Genomic DNA, 20,684 nt, shown 5'->3' with positions numbered 1-20,684 from the left:
TAGCAGGGATAGTGTGCGGTAGGATGAGCATCTACTGGGGTGTTTGCCCGGTTTCAACAGTATTGTAAGGACTGCCTCGCAGAGTGTGAGTGGCAACTAGCCAGCTAGTAAACACAAATTATTGAGGGTAAGGAGTTGTGGTGCAAGTTGTTGCTTAAGCGATTTATAGAAGGCTCCGGTTAGCCTGTGTAAGCCTGGTGCCTTGGAACCATCCAGGGCTGTTACGGCTTGCGTGTTCTCTTCCAATGCTAGGGATTCACTGAGGAACTCCTGTTGGCCATTCGATAGCCACACCATGGCTATATCTTCAAGATAGGAGGTGATCCCTGAAGGAGTGTATGTGGCATTGGAGGCGTACAAATCATGGTAGTATCTTTTAAACTCATGTAGGATATTTTCACTGCCTGTAATGGTGGCTTTCGAATCTGAGCATAGTCCAGCTATATAGTTTTGCTGTCTGTTCCGGTGCAGTAGGTGGGCCAGGGTGCGACCAGGTCACTCACCCTCTCAATAAAGACGTGCTCTTTCATGCATGCTCTTTTATTTAACCAACCCCTCTGCCAAGTCACTAAATTCCACCAGGAGGGAAGTCCGCTGATGTATCCGATTCGTGCCTTCATCTTCAATTGCCTGATCGAGATCGTGTAATATTTTTAGGGCTCGCCTGCTGATGCGCTTCAGCGCATAGCTGGCGAAGCTCTATAGGGGCTTATCCAGTGTTTATCCACTGGCGATTCCACTGGCGATTCCTTCAAGTGCATGTGCTTTTTAGGTCATTGCGCTTGCGCAAGCCCTAAAAAGCGCGTGCACAATGCCACCAGCCGCCTGCCTGCCTGCCTCGCATTACCACATCAAAGGCAGCCCTCCGAGCGCATTTCTCACCCCCTAATTATTCACGGCCGGCCGGCAGGCACATCAAAGGCTGCTGCTGCCGTGACTCGCATTTCTCCTCCCTCCTCCCCTATCACTGCCCAGGCCGGCCGTACTTTCTCTTTACAAGGGCGCCCATTCCTGAATCACTTGAAATCTCTCCACATTATTTGCATTTTGTTAATTAAAAAAATTAACTTCAACACAGCGTTGCACATTTTTCTCGACTTCGGAAGGATGAGTCCCAATCTCATTTGTACAAAGTGTTGTAATGGGATTATTGGAGAGTTAGAGAAACGTGCTCACAAGTTACATTTTTATGCAAATCATCTGAGTAAATAAACAATAGCATGGTGCCGTTTGCGTCCTTGACTTGATCTGGTTTTTATTTTTATTTTGCTATTATTCTCACAAAGGCTAAGAAGGTCTGCCTACTTTAGTATTAAGTGCTATACGTCGCATAAGCAACAGCTAACCATTCACTCACCCACGCAACGCCACTCACCCATGCAACGCCACTCACCCACGCAACGCCACTCACCCACGCAACGCCACTCACCCACGCAACGCCACTCACCCACGCAACACCACTCACACACGCAACGCCACTCACACACGCAACGCCACTCACACACGCAACGCCACTCACACACGCAACGCCACACACGCAACGCCACACACACACGCAACGCCACACACACATGCAACGCCACACACACATGCAACGCCACTCACACATGCAACGCCACTCACACATGCAACGCCACTCACACATGCAACGCCACTCAACCACGCAACGCCACTCACACACGCAACGCCACTCAACCACGCAACGCCACTCACCCACGCAACGCCACTCAGCCACGCAACGCCACTCAGCCACGCAACGCCACTCAGCCACGCAACGCCACTCACACACGCAACGCCACTCACACACGCAACGCCACTCACACACGCAACGCCACTCACACACGCAACGCCACACACACACGCAACGCCACACACACACGCAACGCCACACACACACGCAACGCCACACACACATGCAACGCCACTCACACATGCAACGCCACTCACACATGCAACGCCACTCACACATGCAACGCCACTCACACATGCAACGCCACTCACACACGCAACGCCACTCAACCACGCAACGCCACTCACCCACGCAACGCCACTCACCCACGCAACGCCACTCACCCACGCAACGCCACTCACCCACGCAACGCCACTCACCCACGCAACGCCACTCACCCACGCAACGCCACTCACCCACGCAACGCCACTCACCCACGCAACGCCACTCACCCACGCAACGCCACACACACACGCAACGCCACACACACACGCAACGCCACACACACACGCAACGCCACACACACATGCAACGCCACTCACACATGCAACGCCACTCACACATGCAACGCCACTCACACACGCAACGCCACTCACACACGCAACGCCACTCACACACGCAACGCCACTCACCCACGCAACGCCACTCACCCACGCAACGCCACTCACCCACGCAACGCCACTCACCCACGCAACGCCACTCACCCACGCAACGCCACTCACCCACGCAACGCCACTCACCCACGCAACGCCACACACACACGCAACGCCACACACACACGCAACGCCACACACACACGCAACGCCACACACACACGCAACGCCACACACACACGCAACGCCACACACACACACGCAACGCCACACACACACGCAACGCCACTCACCCACGCAACGCCACTCACCCACGCAACGCCACTCACCCACGCAACGCCACTCACCCACGCAACGCCACTCACCCACGCAACGCCACTCAGCCACGCAACGCCACTCAGCCACGCAACGCCACTCAGCCACGCAACGCCACTCAGCCACGCAACGCCGCTCAGCCACGCAACGCCGCTCATCCACGCAACGCCGCTCACCCACGCAACGCCACTCACCCACGCAACGCCACTCACCCACGCAACGCCACTCACCCACGCAACGCCACTCATCCACGCAACGCCACTCATCCACGCAACGCCACTCATCTATATGCAAAACGAAAAATGTCAAACTCTTCTATTGCGAGACCTATTGCATTTTCAATGCTTGTTTCAGTTTGTTGTCGTTGAGTGCGAATGTCACAGAGTATTCCCCCCTATTTGGAAATGCACACTCCATGGTTATAGGCCTTAAAGCCCTCCCACAGAGTGGCCTGAGTACATACTGTGCCTCTGTTTAATTTGAAATTTTCCATAATGGAAGTAAGTAATTCATTGAAAAATTCAGGATCTAGTGGGGTTTCTCCTCAGAATCTCCAGCTAAAGGCCGTGGCACAGCTACAGAATTGTCAACTGGAGTAAGACTGGGCTGTGATTGGACAGCATTCGGGGGAGGGCTGCAATGTCACTGAACCACTGATGGACAGTTGTCGAAAGGAACCAGTAGTCCAGTCTTGGCCAGATGGCATGGCGGAGGAGTAGAATGTGAAGCCCAGAGTGTTTGGGTGTCGAGTGCACATGCATGCAATAAGGAATATGAATCAGTAATTTGTCTAAATACTTCCCACGAGGTTTGCCAACGGTTTGTGCGATGGTTGTGCCCGTCTTTGGACAGTGTGGCATGTTCAGGTCACCCCCTAGTATCAAGTGATTGATCTCCAGGCTATCAAGGTGGGTATATAGCTCCTGAAAAATTCAGGGTAGTTGATATTGGGTGAATATATGTTAACTATTAGGATCTCCTTATCTGCTAGTGTACCCCGTCTGTACTGGTACCTACCGCTCAGGTCTGTGCAGTGGGCCTGTGAAATGAAGGGTACACTTTTATGAATCAGTATACAGGTGCCACGGGAATATGACCTATAACAGGAAAAGTATCTATCTGAGTTGCCCCATGACCCCTGAGCGTGCTCAGGACGTATTTATACTGAATATGTGCATCTGGGTGTACCAATGGTATGGTGGCACTGGGCATCAAGGTAATAGAGGAAGAAATCTGGTACTCCAAGGCCTCCACGCTTGTAAGGGAGGTTCATCGTTTCCCATCACACCCGTGGGCACCCCCCCGCACAGATTAATCGTAAAAGTAGGCCACAGAGTTTACAGAAGAAGGATTGTGGCAGCGGAATAGGGATATTAATAAATAAATAATAAAAACGTGTCAGCACCACCATTTTAATAATGGCCACTTGCCCCGCCATTGAGAGAGGTAACTTTATCCATTTGTCCATCTGTGTAGTCAGGGCCTCCACTGCCAGCCCATAGATATGCTGGAGAACCTAATCCTTATTCCTGTACAGTTGGATAGCCAAAAATGTTGTACCGTCGACGGTCCATCCAAGAGGATACTCCATCGATAGTGGTTGGAAGCATCCGTGAGTGGTAAAAGCTCTGATTTAGTCTAGTTAATGTGGAACCCTGTGAGATTACCAAATCTGGTCATCTCTTGAATGACCGGTGGTAAGTTGTCCCAGGGGTGCCGAATGAACAATAGTATATTGTCTGTATATAGTTATAGTGATAATAACAATAGGCCATGTGTAAGTTGTAGCCCTTGATGAGCGTGCCTATACTCTAGTGCCCTTGGCAGGGGGTCCATTGCAATAATAAAAAGGAGATGGAGGAGTGGGCAGCCCTGTCTGGTGCCAGGAAGCACAGAGATTGTGTCTGTGAGCGCTGTTTATCCTGAGACGGGCTGTAGGTTTGGTGTATATTTGCATGATCAATGCGAGAAATGGGGGGATTCCCAGTTTCATAAGGAAAACCCTTAAGAAAGGCCATTCGAGCGAGTTGAATGCTTTCTCAGCATCTAATAGGGCCACTGAAACTGGTGTATCTGGGGCAACCTTATTGAGTACTGCACATATTGTCCGGAGATTGAGGGAAGTCGCGTGGTGTGGGGCAAAGCCAGACTGTGCTGTGAATCGATCTGTTCCATCAATAAGGCCAATCTAGTGGCCAATATTTTGGCTAAGATTTTATTATCAAGCTTTAGCAAGGATAATGTGCGGTAGGATGAGCATCTACTGGGGTCTTGGCCCGGTTTCAACAGTATTGTAAGGACTGCCTCGCAGAGTGTGAGTGGCAACTAGCCAGCTGGTAAACACAAATTATAGAGGGTAAGGAGTTGTGGTGCAAGTTGTTGCTTAAGCGATTTATAGAAGGCTCCGGTTAGCCCGTGTAAGCCTGGTGCCTTGGAACCATCCAGTGCTGTTGCTGCTTACCTGTTCTCTTCCAATGTTAGGGGTTCACTGAGAAACTTCTGTTGGCCATTCGATATCCACACCATGGCTATATCTTCAAGATAGGAGGTGATCTCTGAAGGAGTATATGTGGCATTGGAGCTGTACAAATCCTGGTAGCACTTTTAAAACTCATGTAGGATATTTTCACTGCCTGTAATGGTGGCTTTTGAATCTGAGCATAGCCCAGCTATATAGTTTTGCTGTCAGTTTGGGCGCAGTAGATGGGCCAGGGTGCAACCAGGTCACTCACCCTCTCAATAATAACGTGCTTTTTCATGCATGCTCTTTTATTTAATCTCCCTCTCAGCCAAGTCACTAAATTCCACCAGGAGGGCAGTCCGCTGATGTATCCGATTTGTGCCTTCATCTTCAATTGCCTGATCGAGGTTGTGTAATATTTTTTCAGTTTGTTGTCGTTGAGTGCGAATGTCACGGAGTATTCCCCCCTATTTGGAAATGCACACTCCAAGGATATAGGCCTTAAAGCCCTCCCACAGAGTGGCCTGAGTACATACTGTGCCTGTGTTTAATTTGAAATGTTCCATAATGGAAGTTAGTAATTCATTGAGGAATTCAGGATCTAGTGGGGCTTCTCCACAGAATCTCCAGCTATAGGCCGTGGGACAGCTACAGAATTGTCAACTGGAGTAAGACTGGGCTGTGATTGGACAGCATTCGGGGGAGGGCTGTGATGTCACTGAACCACTGATGGACAGTTGTCGAAAGGAACCAGTAGTCCAGTCTTGGCCAGATGGCATGGGGGAGGAGTAGAATGTGAAGCCCAGAGTGTTTGGGTGTCGAGTGCACATGCATGCAATAAGGAATACGAATCAGTAATTTGTCTACATACTTCCCACGAGGTTAGCCAACAGGTTGTGCGCTGGTTGTGCCCGTCTTTGAACAGTGTGGCATGTTCAGGTCACCCCCTAGTATCAAGTGATTGATCTCCAGGCTATCAAGGTGGGTATATAGCTCCTGAAAAAATTCAGGGTCGTCGATATTGGGTGAAAATATTTTAACTATTAGGATCTCCTTAGCTGCTAGTGTACCCCATCTGTACTGGTACCTACCGCTCAGGGCTGAGCAGTGGGCCTGTGAAATTAATGGTACACATTTTTATGAATCAGTATACAGGTGCCATGGGAAGGGAATATGAACTATAACAAGAAAAGTATCTATCTGAGTTTCCCACAGTTTGGCAAAGGGAGGATTAGTGCATGGGAACGGATGGGTCTCCAGTGGAAGGGCAATTTTAACATTGTGCCTTCTTAAGTAGGAGAGCACTTGTTTCCGCTTCCGCGGATTGTTAATGCTGCAAATATTCCATGATATGAGGGATAATTGTATTTTCCTAGTCATGTCCTCTGTATTTTGTGTCTAGGGGTGTAGTTGGACCGTGTCCTAAATGCGATGTGGTAGTGTGCAATCGGAGACATATGCAGTAGTGCAAGACAACTTAAAACTATTAAACTGATAACAAAAAGGAATAATTCCCTGCAGGCCCACCCCCCTCCCACACCAGATTAAACATCATCCAGCGATTCCCATAAGATCTAAGAAAACAAAATGAAATAGAAGAAAATATTCCCAATATAGAACAGTTGGCGCTCGCCATGGATGCGTGCCAGTAACTCGGCCACGTCAGTCCGCTTGTACTCAGACGAATGATACAGTATGTGAACAACTTTTTTGAGAAGCATAATGTGAGACAGTCTGTGGGTCATTGGTGCTGTCTCTGTGTGGCAAGGTTCTCAATTATTCTGGAACGAGTAAGTCCACAAACTCCATGAGGCTTCAGCGTCCTGTGTTGCAGGGGGTGATTGGTTCAAGCGCTCTGGCCCCGGGCACACAGACGAGGATTGACCATGGGTGGGACTCGGCGCAGATTGTCCTGCAGAAGGCGACAATGCCTGTAGTTGTGTCGAGGATTTTGGGATGCCCTTTATATTCCACTCTTAGGCGCGCCAGTTACAGCATGGCATATATAATGCCCATTATGCGGAGTATGTTTTTGATATCACTGAATTTCCATCTGGCCTCCTGGACCATGGGTGTGAAGTCAGGAAATATCAAAATGTTGGTGCCATGGTGTTTTAGGGGGCCCTTCTCTCATGCCAGCCTGAGCACAGCATCTCAGTCCCTACAGTTGAGGAGGCGAGCTATGATATACCGGGGTGGTGTATTCTCCAGGGATCATGGGCCCAGGCGATCGTTGTGCCCACTCCACTGCACATGTGGCCAAGAAGCTTGTGCGATCAAATAGGTCAGTTATGAGTTGCTCAAGGAAGACCTCTCGGTGTCCCATGTTTGTGGTATCTGCTATTCCAGAAATGTGTATGTTGTTGCGTCACAACCTAGCTTCAAGGTCTTCAAGGTCGTTTGCAAGGACTTCTCTGTAAAATTACCTAGTGAGAGACATGCATGTCATGCCTCCCTGGACTTCCATGGTTGCCTAGTTTTAAAAAATGTGCAGGCTTGTTAGGTTTCCCTAGGTGCAGACTGACCGAGGGCTCAAAATCCACAACTTGTAAAAAAAGGGTCCAATTTCAGTGCAAAAATGTGATGTATCTATCTAATGGTTAGGGACCTTTCCTGTTGCGGACATTAGACGTACCCACCCAAGTGAGATAGCATTTTTATTGCGAGACTTTGGGGAATACTAAGGGGAAGGAAATTTGTAAAGCTACCCAAATTGCAAAAACAGTGGAATTTTTCAGTGGAAAAATATAATGTGTCTATGTTGCGTTTTGGGTCGTTTCCTGTCATGGGCACTAGGTCTACCCCCACAAGAGAAGAACAGTTTTTATTATCAGCCTTGAGGGAATGCTAGGTGGTATGAAATGTGTGTGTCCCCACAGATTCCAGAACTTTCCATCACAGAAATATGATGAAAATGTGTTCTTGGTCAAAATTTGAGGTTTGCATGGGATTCTGCTGAGAAAACCTGGTGAGAAACATGCAAGTCACCCAACACTGGATTCCCCTAGGGGTCTTGTTTTCAAAATGTTAAGTTTGATAGGTTTCCCTAGGAGCTCTCATCGGGCCTAAAATCCACAGCTATCGACACTGCAAAAAAAGTGTATGTTCTCAGTGGAAAAATATGATGTGTTCATCTTGCTTTGTAGCCTGTTTCCTGTTGCAGGCACTAGCTCTAGTTGCCCAAGTAAGAAACCAGTTTTATCAGGAGAATTAGGAAATGCTAGGTGGTAGGAAGAATGTGGGTCTTCACAGATTCCACAACTTTCTATCACATGAATATGAGGAAAATATATGTTTCTTATCAACCCTTAAGGGTTGGAAGGGATTTTGGGTGAACAAACCTGGTGAGAGTCATGCAAACCACCCCACCCTAGACATCCCTAGGTTTCTAGTTGTCACAAATATGCAGGTTTGCCTCGTTTCTCCAAGTGCCAGCTGGTAATCTACAGCTTCTCACTTTGCAAAATAATGGTCAGTTTTCTGTGGAAAAATGTGAAGTGTGAATATTGCATTTTTAGCCATTTCCTGTTGTAGCCACTAGACCTACCCACACAAGTGAGATACCCTTGTTATCAGGAGACTTGGTGGAATGCTAGATGGTAGAAAGCTAGTGGTCCCTAGCAGATTCCAGAACTATCCATCACAGAAATGTGAGGAAAATGTGTGTTTTTAGTCAAAGTTTGGTGAGAGCTGTGCAAGCCACCCCACCTTCGGTTCCTCCAGATATCTAGTTTTAAAGAATGTGCAAGTTTGCTATGTTTCTCTAGGGCTGCTTGAACTAGAACCCAAAATCCACAGAAACCCACATTGGATGAAAAAGAGTCATTTTTCCTGGAACACTATGGTGCGTCCATGTTGGATTTTGGCCCATTTTCTGCCTTGGGCATTAGGCCTACTCACACAAGTGAGGTGCCATTTTTATTGGAAGACATTTGGGAACATAGAATTGTAGAACATTTGTTATCACCCATTAGATTTCACTGCATTTGTCCCTTTCAAATATAAGCCACTGTGTAAAAAGAAAAAAAAAGAAAAAATGCACTCCAAGAGGCATATGTAGGTAATTTCCATTTTGCGATTCCCAAATAGCAATTTTTAAGGAATCGCTATTTGAGAATAGCAAAATGGAATGTAGGTAAAAATTCGCAATTTTTTTGCGACTCTTTAACATTCATTATTTGAGATTAGCAAATTGCAAATCGCAATTAAGGAATGAGTGTCCCATTCATTCCTATGGGCCAAAAGGCCCATAGGAATGAATGGGGATACATTCTCAAATTGCGATTTTCTGTGTGAAAATCGCAATTTGAGAATCGCAATTCCAAGAGTGCCAGGGTGTCCAAAGGACACCTGTTGCACCCCTGGAATGTGCCTGTAAGTACATGTGGCGTACATACATGCCCTAAGGGCATGTCTGTGCGCCACATGGCACTTTGAATTTTAAAAAAAAAAGTAATTTTATAAGGAAATCGCAAAATACCATCTACTTGAAGTAGGTGGTATTTTGAGATTCCTTATGCAAAAATCGCAATTTTTAAAGTAACCCTACATAGCATTTAAGGAATTGCAAAATTGCGATTCTTTAAATGCTATAAGCAAAATAAGGAATCGCAATTTTTGCGATTCCTTATTTTGCTAAGTGGCACCTACATATCAAAACGCCGTTTGCGATTCGCAAACGCTGAAATTCGCCGACTTTCGGTGTTTGCGAATCGCAAACGGCTACCTACATATGCCCCTAAATCACATGCTAGTATGGGTACCCACAATTTCAAAGATGTACAAAAACCCACTGCTCCTAAACTCCATAACTTGCGCCCATTTCAGAAATACATTGGGTTCCTTGATAACATTTTTCACTCTACATATTTCACCAATGTTAATTGTGCTATACTCTGTTCACGTACAAAACCCATTGCACAGTGCAGCTCTGGTGTTGTCTCTTCGTAATTGAGCTTCTTGGAGAACCTACAAATCCCAAATCCTATATATTCCTACAATCAGAATAGTCTATTGAACGTACTGGTATACTGCATTTGTAAATCGGCCAGAGTAAAGAAATGTTACAGCTGTCACAAATGGCTGTTTTTACTGCTCATTTTCAATATTTCTTTATTTCAACAGTTAGTTTCTTTGGGAAACCCTTGATGGATAAACACATATGGCCCCTTGCTAAATTTGTAATTGTGTCTACTTTTCAGAAATGTATAGCTTTCTTGGATCACGCATGGGTTTTAGACTAGTTTCCACCACAAACTGGAAGTAGGTTGAAAGCACACAAAAAGTAGGAAACATGGGTAACCGCTTTGAAAAATGCCAAAACGGTGGTATAAAAAGTTTTTTTATTCTGCTTTGCATTTTCCTGAACACTGGGGAAAAGGGGACTTTAGCACAGCAAACTGTTTGTTGATGCCATTTTTAGGAGAAAAAAATACAGATACTTTTATCTGACTGACTCTTTTCCTATTCCTCCCCAAAAAACAAATGCACCTATATTTTGGCTATTTTCTTGGTGCTCTTTAGAGGAATCCACAAACCCTGGGTACGTTTGGAATCCCTTGGTCGTTGGAAAAAAGGAATGCACATTTGGTGTGGATACCTTATGTGGAAAGAACGTTTGGAGCCCTAAGCGCAAACTACCCCAAATAGCCAAATAGCTCAATAACTGGAGGCATGTGAAAGCAGGAGGGGAAGGGAGGGGAGGGGAGGGGAGGGGAGGGGAGGAGAGGAGAGGACTGAGCTGAGCTGCGGCCCATAGAGGGAGTTGTGGTAGGGCAGAAAGGCTGGGCAAGGGAGGGGCAGGGTGGAGGGTGCTAAAAACCGGAATATGGATAATTGGAGGTAAGTAAACAATTTAATAAATAAAACTAATTTTGTAGCGCATCCTGCATCCCAAAATGCGATGCAGCGCACGCTACAATTTTTTTTTAATGAATTAAGTTGTTTATTACCTCCAATTATCCATATTCCGGTTTTTAGCACCCCCACCCTGCCCCTCCCCATCTCCGCCTTTCTGCCCCACCGCAGCTCCCTCCACGCGCCGCGGCTGGAAGAGGAGAGTGATACTCAAAGTGGCCCTCCTGACCTTTACATGTGAGCCCTGAGCAGCAGCACTGGGCTGCTGTAAACTGACTCAGCACTAAAATAAAATAAAAATCTATATGCAGCAAGCAGTTCTTTAAAGGTTCATTGCAGTTAAACAAAAGGAAGTAACTAGGCTGTTAACTTTAGGTACACCTTCATTTTTAAAGACAGCAAGCATGTACAAATATCAAAATTCAAAAAGTGTATTTAATTGACCTGTCGAACCATTTCACCTTAGTATATCATATTATAGCAGTGCATTCAGAAGTATTTTTTTAAGTGATGGTTTTCAAACATGAATTTAGGAACCTTCATGCTGTCCCTCCCCACCCTGACAACAATGCCATTAGTGATTACATCCAAGCACAGGATATGGTTTTTGTACAGCATGCATCCTGAAGTCATGTATTTCGAGGTCCTTTACATGTGATAATGAAGTAAAAGGAGGGAAATTGAAATAAAATAATTTTTCCAGGGTCACACAATTTGATCAAGTGGAGAAGCCGGGATTCATCCCAGGTTTTCTGGTTTCACATTGCAAAATTGAGTTCAGCCAGTGGATATACATGCTTCGCTTCCTCTACACCCGGTTCTCGGTCACACCAAAGACACAAACTTTGCGACCTCTGGGAAAATGTTTGTGAGTACCCATGTCCTAGGAGAACACCGGTAGCATTATGGTCAGAGATGTAGCAAGATTACCATGGGCCTGAATGCAGGGGAAATCTCCCACCCTAGCACCCACAAATCCACTAGTTGTTTGGTACAAAAAAATGTGTTGCCGCTAATTGGAATAATGTGGGCTCCATACACTGCTTGCCATGGTGCCACTGCTTCTGCTGCACTATTGATTAGCATGGCAAGGTTTAAAGCAGCCTTTTAGACTTCCTTATATATATTCTTTTGTTTTTTCTGTAGTTGCTCTGCTCTTTCTGACTTTCACCTGTAAAGTTCCTTTTCTCACGGACGCTGTGCTTTACAGCGCGCATGCTGTGTGCACATTGATTACTGGAGCAGCGACCTCTGTGATTCAGTCCTGTAGCCGCTTGGGAGAAGAACGGTGAGAACGGAAAAAATGGTGGAGAGTCGAGAGAAGGGTGGCGTTTGAATATGGGGGCAATTCTAAGGAGAATGGGTGAGCGATATTTACAAGAGAGTAGAACAAAATGGAGAGCATGAGGGTTTTTTTTAAAAAACGAGGGTCATGGAGATAGAGAAGATGAGATTGGATGAGGAACGAAAGAGGTAAGACAGGGACTGAAAGAAATAAGAGGAAGTTAAAAGAGGGAGAGTGTGGCATAATGGCCAGAGCTCTGACTTTGGAGATGGAGAACCTGGTTCGAGTCTCGGCGTGAGCTTAAAATCGTATGACTCTGTGCAAATGACGTAATCTCCTAGTGCCTAGAGATAAAAAACAAAGTATGAATGAGTCCTTGTGTAATGTATTTGCTGCTCCTGTACCCTATACCGTCTGCTCGAGTTCGCACTATATAAATAATGATAATAATTATAATAATAAATGAAGTCTGAACGGTAGCAGAGAGGCTCGCGTGGAAGGGTACACGATGTAAAGTAAAAGTTGCCAAAGGTTGTTGCAGAAGGAGCTATAGGAGGCAGCAAAACAAACGAAGCGATGAGTTAAGGAGATCAATACAAAGAGCGAGAGGGTGGAAGCGTTAAGAGACTGGGCACAGAGAGAACGAAAGGGCGTAGCTACCACTGGTGCAGCAGGTGCTGTGGCACCGGGGCTCAGAGCCAGAGAATTGCTGTATTTTACTGCCCCAACAGCAGCCAAAGGGGCCATGTTCCTGTTTTGCACCAGGGCCCATGGCATCCTTGCTAAGTAACTGGAGAGAAGTAGACAAGGGTGATATGGAGTCAGAGGAAAGGGAGCGAGGGAGGGAGGGAGGAACGGAGTAAGGATGCCTCTCAGTCTTACTGAAATTTCTGACTTTTTCTCACACAAAGAAAAAGTAAGTTGATAGAAGGTTTTAGAACCTATCGAGAGTAAGTGGAGTGGAGATATTTTAAGTGGAAAGGCCACTTTGTAAGGGAAGAGTAAGTATATGGAGGCGTCGGGGCGGACGGGATAATCCTAAGAGAAGCTGGGGAGGGAGAAAGCACAATGCAGTCTTCGTCTTCCCACAAGCACCAGGGACGTGCCGGAGCGTGCACGCCCCGTATATGAACATCCACCCCAAGCCTGCTGCCTCTTCTGTCCATCCAGGTCCTCTCCATGTTCATGTGAAGATTAACGAAAGCAGATATGGCGAAAGGGAACGGACACGGGGGGGGTTCTGAGAACAAGGACGCGAAGACGTGCTATATGAACAAGTGACATTACTTAAATAAAGTATAAAGAGGGCATAAGGTTTCAGGGCTTCAGTTCGCAGAAATGCTCAGGCGTCAGGACACGTCCCTGCGGCGCACTGTTTGGAAATAAACGGGGAGGACTTATGAAAGCTGAGTCTGAAGTACAGCAACAGGAGGGTAACAGTGTTCATGTAGTAGGAGCCCTCACATCTTCAAACTGAAACCGCGTGAAATATAAGGACGAGCACAACACAAACAGAAGGTGAGTGAGACAGAGTGGGTGGATGAATGAATGGATGATGGAATGAAATGGATAATGGATGGATGGATGAACGGATAGACAGACAGGATAGGTAGATAGATAGATAGATAGATAGATAGATAGATAGATAGATAGATAGATAGATAGATAGATAGATAGATAGATAGATAGATAGATAGATAGATAGATAGATAGATAGATAGATAGATAGATAGATAGATGGATGGATGGATGGATGGATGGATGGATGGATGGATGGATGGATGGATGGATGGATGGATAGATTCATACGTTGGTGTTTTATGGATCGTTGAATGAACAGAGGGATGGAATTCAAGTGGATGGATGATGTGTAGATGGACTAGAAAGTCAGTTCCAAAGAGAGTGAATGAAAAAAATTCGAAACTCACGCGCTTAGAATCACACCAGTGCCTGTTGCGGCGCCTTCTCCAGCAGGATCCTTTGCGCCCTGAAACACCCGGGTACTTCGGAAAACACCGTGAGGTCCACGGATGTGTTAGACTTTAGCCCTGTAGGAGCAGCCTCGGTCGCGCACATGATACACATAAAAGCTACAGCCTCATCCCGTTCGCTGCCTATTTCACGGACTTCGTCAACGAGTGGCTGTTCCTCACACAGCAAGAATCGCTATCTGAGTGACTGAGCGCCTCCCTGCTCCGCCCTCCTTGTTTATTGTCGTCTCATCCTCATGCTCTCCGACAACGTCTGACATAATTTCATCCCCCCCTTTCTCAGGTTTGTTCGCTCTACCTTTTAATCAGCATCTGTCTTCACCTTTCCCCCACTCGCTACGTTACCCCCTTCCGTTTGATGTCCCAGCTCCGTCTGAATCTATCCTGTTTTGTTCGGTGACCCTCTCACTTCTCTCTCTCTCTTTCTGTCTAATCTCGCTCTCTCTCATTCCTGGCACTTTCTCGCCACCATCCGCAACCTCCACCTCTTTCTTCTCATGTTTCGCGCATCCCCGGTTGTTTCCTTTATACCCACCCTTCCTTCTATTTTTGATGTGCTTTAACCGTGCCCCGTTTTATCATTTTTCCTTTTGTTTCATGCCCTATTTTTCTGTACACTTTCCCCACTGTACCAAATTACATAGTAAGCCAGCGCCCCTCCCTCAGCCGTCTTCACAAGTTTGACAGTGCATTACACTGTAAATCCGACAGATGAATGTACAAAACAAGTGGGTATATGCTCTTGATCAAGAACATTTCAAGCGTGGATCACGTCACTGAGCAGTGAATGGAAATATTGTCATATTCACCAGCCTTTCCTAATTATGTGTTGAACAGGTCAACGTGCATAAGTCAAAACCCCAGGTATGCCCCTTAATTAACCAATGTCAAGATAGCTGACAAAGACATTCCCAAAATTATATTAGTATTGAATTTCTTTCTTTCTTTTTCACCATGAGTTGAGGATTGGATACAATTTGATGGTTTACGCAAACCGGTTGGAATATCCTACGGTCCCCTGAAACAATTATAGCCTGCTGGGTAACTCAGCGAGCTGTACGTAAATCACAAAGGCATGCATTAGATGGTCTGTCATTCACGGATTCGAACCACCTGCAGGGTAGAATAACTCAGGACTTTAAGTGGGGAAAAAAACTGGGGGTGCTCTAAAAGGGGCGGGGCAAACCTCAAAGGGGTGTTGCCTATCTAAGTAGGGGTGTGGTCTAAATAAAGATGACTAGTGTAGCAGTACCCCTTGTTCTGACAAGCCGTCAGCTCTAGGACTCCTCAGAGTGTCATCAGATTTGGAATTCTCCGCTCAGGCTCATTCTCTCCCCTCCTTATTCCAGCAAGGCTAGGTATGGATAACGCCATACACCCTCCCCAGTACTCCAAGATCAGTGCCGTCATCCTGTGAAATGCCCAGGCAGACACCTCCCGTATAGGGTGGCTTCACGTGAGGCTGAGTGTACTAGAAGCACGGCTCCCAGAATGCAATGCAGTTTCACAGGGGTGAGTTTTAATGAAGCCACCACCCCCGTCAAAACATGCAACAGAGTCCTCCTACAACGCGGCTCACCTGGCATTACGTCATGGCTGTAGGGACCAGTGTCCCGCACAGGAGCAAGCTGGCCCGGCAGGGGATGGGGAAGAACAGTGCGGGCCTCCATCTGGCCCCTGGGTGGTAGAGAGGAGCAGAGATCACTGTCCCCAGCGAGGCCGTTCAGGCCCCCTTCGGGCCGCGCAGGACAGCCGTAGGATATGGAAAGACATTAAAAGGGCCACATGGCATCTGAAAGACCGGCTCACAACTGGCCCTCAGTCACCGGCCCATCCCTCCCTGCCTGAGTGCCTGTCTTATCAATCCAATCTTGGCTGACAGTCATTCCAGACTCAATAAGCAGCTGGAAGCCGATCAGTTCTAATCATACTCAGTTTCGTGTTAGTCCACCTGCAGCGTGCATATTACACTGAGGGATGGGGTCTATTTCAACCTCTATATTAGCGAACGCGGAGTTGTTGACATGCATGGGGGCAGGCGCGCAACACTCATTGAGCTCAAATCGCTTCAGTGTCCGCCCCCGCAGTTGTGTGTGTCAGACCGGCTAAGACAGCTTCCTGGGAACACACACAGCTGCACCCGAGTACTTCACAGGTCTTTAAAAATACCATTTACTTGTTAACAAGGCTATGTTGTTTTTCACCCCTTCTAAGAGCCCCTGAAGCTCTACTCTGCATATTGCTGGAAGAGTCAACCCCCACTGAAATTTTTAGCAGCCCCCCCCCCTGAAATTTGGCTCTAGTTGCGCCTCAGCATGGTGGTCCTTGCGCCGTTAAAGAATACATTCCACTTGTCATTTTCATATGACATCTAAGCATGCACACATCGATGTGCATGCTCTCACTACAGTCCAAGAAAAAAAGAAAAGAAAACAGACTTCCTCTGAGAGGCCCGAAAATAGAGCCCGATAGAGACCCGTTTCGAGGCCCCCTGAAAATAACTGCCGGTGCTCAGATCCGGACAGACCCAGCCCACTTAAAGCCCTGGAATAACTGCTTCATCCTTCTGAGGCCTTCAAACTGAGGAAGGGAAAATTGGTTAAAATTAACAGCCCAAGGAAACATTAGAGGGGCCTGAAGCTTATATAATCAACAATCTATTACATGCCTTGCAGCTTCTCCCAGTTATTTAATATTGCTTGTCTTAGAGAAGGCAGTTTCAGATGGATCGCTTCTTTCCTCACCGGAAGAATGCAAAAAGTCTGCTTCCCCTCCTTACCTCCGAACCCAAGGAAATCATCTGTGTCATACAATAAGGATCCTCACTCAGCCCAACCCTCTTCAACATTTATATGACACCTCTGGCCAGCATCATCAAAACACATGGACTGAACTTCATATTCTGTTCCAACGACACACAACCCATCCTTTCCCTTTCTGAAGACACCACCAATGCCAAGCCCAACATCCAGAAATGCATGACAGATGTCACCAACTGGATGAAGGACAGCTGCCTAAAGTCCAACATGGACAAGACAGAGGTATTCATTTTCAGAAACAAAAGCTCCTCATGAGATGCATCCTGGTGGCCCTCAGAACTCGGACCTACTCCTACCCCCACTGACCATGCTAGGCATGATTCTAGACAACAAGCTCACCATGAGGACTCAACTCCATCTCCTCCTCCTACTTCATCATCCTCTACATACTTCATAAAATATTCAAATGACTACATTAAAGCTCAAGACGCACCATCACCCAGGCCCTCATCTCCAGCTGACTGGACTACGGTAACACTCTCTACGTAGGGATAACAGCTCACCTCCTCTGATGACTACAAACTATAGAGAATGCTGCTGTCAGAATCATCCTGGATCTCCTTCGACAAACCCACATCAACCCCTACCTCAGGGTACTCCACTGGCTCTCTATCAGGTCCGGACTGGGAACCAAAACTGGCCCTGGCAAAGTGCTCGCCACCCCCCTGGGGGTTGGGGGTGCGGCCGAGCTGTTTGTCGAGGCCTGTTTTGTCCGATTTTGTTACAGGGGGCGATATTGCAGCTATCCTGCAAAACAGCCCTGTAACAAAAACGGCCCCCAGGGGCCCAACATCGGCCCTCACCCCAGCGGCACACCGGGGAAATGCCCGGTGCCCGCTAAGGGCAGTCCGGCCCAGCTCTCTATACAGACAAGAGGCCAGTTCAAGATCCTGAACAATGTATGCAAGGCCCTGCACAACTGCAGACCCGCCTTCTTGAACCACTGCCTGAACTTTCATCAGCCCACTATAAATCTCTGCTCTGTGTTCCTTTTTCTAACCCTCACCCCAAATCCAACGTAGCAGGTGCAGAGGTCGCTTCTTCTACCTAGAAGCGAAGACATGGAACGTGCTGCTCTTTCATCTACGGACCTCCCCATCTCTTCCAGAGTTCCAAAAGCCCCTGAAGACCGGGATATTTGGCTGATCAACTAGACCCTGCCAGCGCCTTGATACCTTCCCGGATGACAAAAAGTGCTCTACAAATCTACTGATTGATTAAATCTTGTTACCACTTTATCTTTTACATCTATTACTTTGACATATTTCTACACAATTGATCCCTTGCTAAATTCAAAGCAATGTCTAATTTTAAGGTATGGGCTCAGAAATAGGCTTCATAACTGTTTACTCAAACCTCAAATTTCACATAGGTAGAAACAGAATTATTAAAACACGTTGGACACTACTTGACAATAGTAAAAAAGCGATGAACCCAATGTTTTTTCTTTTTGTAGTACGAGTCTGTTTCTTCATCGGAGGGTAATTTGGAAAGTTACTGGATTTTCCTTCTGACTTGTAAAAATAGCTGCTTTATACCAAATTGTAAATCAAAAATAGTATTTAATCTTTTTAAGACACTTTTATTTCAGAAGAATTGCCACAGACAGATGTACTCAAAAGATTAGAATTATTAAGTGTTGTAACATAAACAATTGTTTAAATGTTACTCTAGTGTGCACTAATCTACAAATGTTACCGTTCCTGTTTTAGTTTTTTAACTATACTCGTTTGAATATGCAGCTAGCATAATTATTTTCATAATTATTATACAATTGTTCTACTATCATAAGCACAACGATATCACTAGAAAAAGGAAGACCTTTCTAGGGGTGGGGGGTGAACTCCGCTCCATCAGCGGAGCTTGCGCAGTTTTGGACACTCTGCGCTCAGCTTTGAATGCGAAATTCAACAAAAACTCTAACCCTGGGCAAAGCTCTACGCTACGCTCGCATAGTTTGCAAAGTTTGCGCTACTTCACACTCAGCGAATTGCACGTAGCACAGAGCAAACACGCGAAGCGTAGTGCAGCGGTCATTTTTTGCTTGCTCGCGGTCCTCAACATCAAGTTGGCGACTACGAGCAAGCAAAATGACATTCCGGCAAGACTTTTCCCTTGTTCGCGATCAGCAACATCTAGTTGCGGATCGCAAGTATGGAAAATAAACCTCCCGGCGAGATTCTCAACGCGGGGAGGTCAGGTTTCTCATTGCGAGTGGTCGCGTATGCTCGCGACCGCTGGCGATAAGAAACTACCAGTCCGCGTTCAGAAATCTGCCGCTCGAGTAGAAATCTACTCGAGCGGCAGAAAACGACTGCTTGCACGGTGCAAGATGCCGTTTGCACTGATTGCACAGTGCGGACAAGCATCCGGTGCCGTTTGCGTAGCTACGCGTACCTCGCGTACTGCGAAGTGCACTTCGCGTAGCTACGCGTAGCGCTACTTCGCAAGCTACGCCCAGGGTTAAAAAACTCCACTTCCCGCTACCGTGCAGCGGAGTTTACTGGTGCCGCTCCCACCCCTGGTATACACAAACTGGGTTCACAAGAGTTCCTTCTACGGTTTCTGATGTGACGCCATTAAATGTGTATACACACCTATACTCTAGTATGCAGCAGCCTGATAGGTCACACAGCACCTTTTCTCCCCATGTACGGGGACTGATGTTCCAGGTTTTTGCTTCGCGGCATTTCACTCACCGTAGAAAACTTCTAGCTTCCGCCTCTGACATCAAGGTCTCACCACACTCCTCTTTCTGAGGCATGCGTGACCCTCGCACCCAATCAGAACCCAGACATGTACCGACCTCGTACCTGGGCGCCTGCAGGAAGGCCGCATGGACTAAACAGGGCTGGTGCAGCACCAGCAGGAGACTGCTGAACTGTGCTTGTGGAAGTGGCTGCTGCAGCTGGTGCCTCCCCGGTGGGGAGAATACCTGTGATGAGGGACGTGGTGAGGCACATCACCAAGCTTTTATTTGCTGCGTGCCTAATGCTGCTGCTATGTTGAGTGCTCGTGGATGGCCAAGAGCAGGAAGCCTCATGGGTGTCGTGTGTGCTGGACCATGCCCCCAGCATGAGCGCAGTCATTCCAGCTCACCCCCACTCTGAGCCCTCAACACCTAGGGAGCTCGCCGCCCCACTCCTGGTTTTTTAGGTTTCGCCTATTATCATTCGCTTGCGAATGTAATAGGCGAAAATTCAAGGGCTCGATCGACTAGTGAAACTACTGCAGTTTCTTCACAGTGCATGTGAGGTCACGTGGCCACAAAAGCGGGTCACGTGACCACACAAGCACGCGCATCTCCCTAATCCGCCTAAAACACTTCTCCTCCCCTCACTCGCATTCCCGCCCCCCCACCAGGCTCTCCCGCCCCCATCCGGCTTCCCTCCACGCATCTCCCTTACCCGCCTGCCACACTTCTCCTCCCTCGCATTCCCACCCCCCCACCAGGCTCTCCTGCCCCAATCCGGCTTCCCTCCGGCCATTTGCCAGCATTGCGAGGCCCTAATTAGAACAGTCCATTACTTCTCCGTCGTTCCATTCTCACATGGAAAGCAGACTACGAAACGCAGTGCTCTCTCACCCGCAGCTGGGCAGCCAGTAAATTACAAGCAGGCAGTATGCAGATTTAT

At 47.2% G+C, this 20,684-nt stretch overlaps 1 protein-coding gene across 1 annotated transcript in view; it reads right to left on the bottom strand.

Moving 5' to 3' along the window:
- LOC144753328 (neuromedin-U receptor 2-like) overlaps positions 1–14,592 on the bottom strand; it is a 217,123-nt gene extending 202,531 nt beyond the window's left edge. The window contains exon 1 of the mRNA XM_078641064.1: positions 14,168–14,592. The gene's annotated coding sequence lies outside the window, so the exon portion shown is untranslated. The remainder of the gene's footprint in view (positions 1–14,167) is intronic.
- Positions 14,593–20,684: the final 6,092 nt, after the last annotated feature.

The sequence above is a fragment of the Lissotriton helveticus genome, chromosome 5_1 (genome assembly GCF_964261635.1).
Source record: "Lissotriton helveticus chromosome 5_1, aLisHel1.1, whole genome shotgun sequence".
Classification (NCBI taxonomy): Eukaryota; Metazoa; Chordata; class Amphibia; order Caudata; family Salamandridae; genus Lissotriton; species Lissotriton helveticus.
This window is presented reverse-complemented; position numbering and strand designations above follow the sequence as displayed.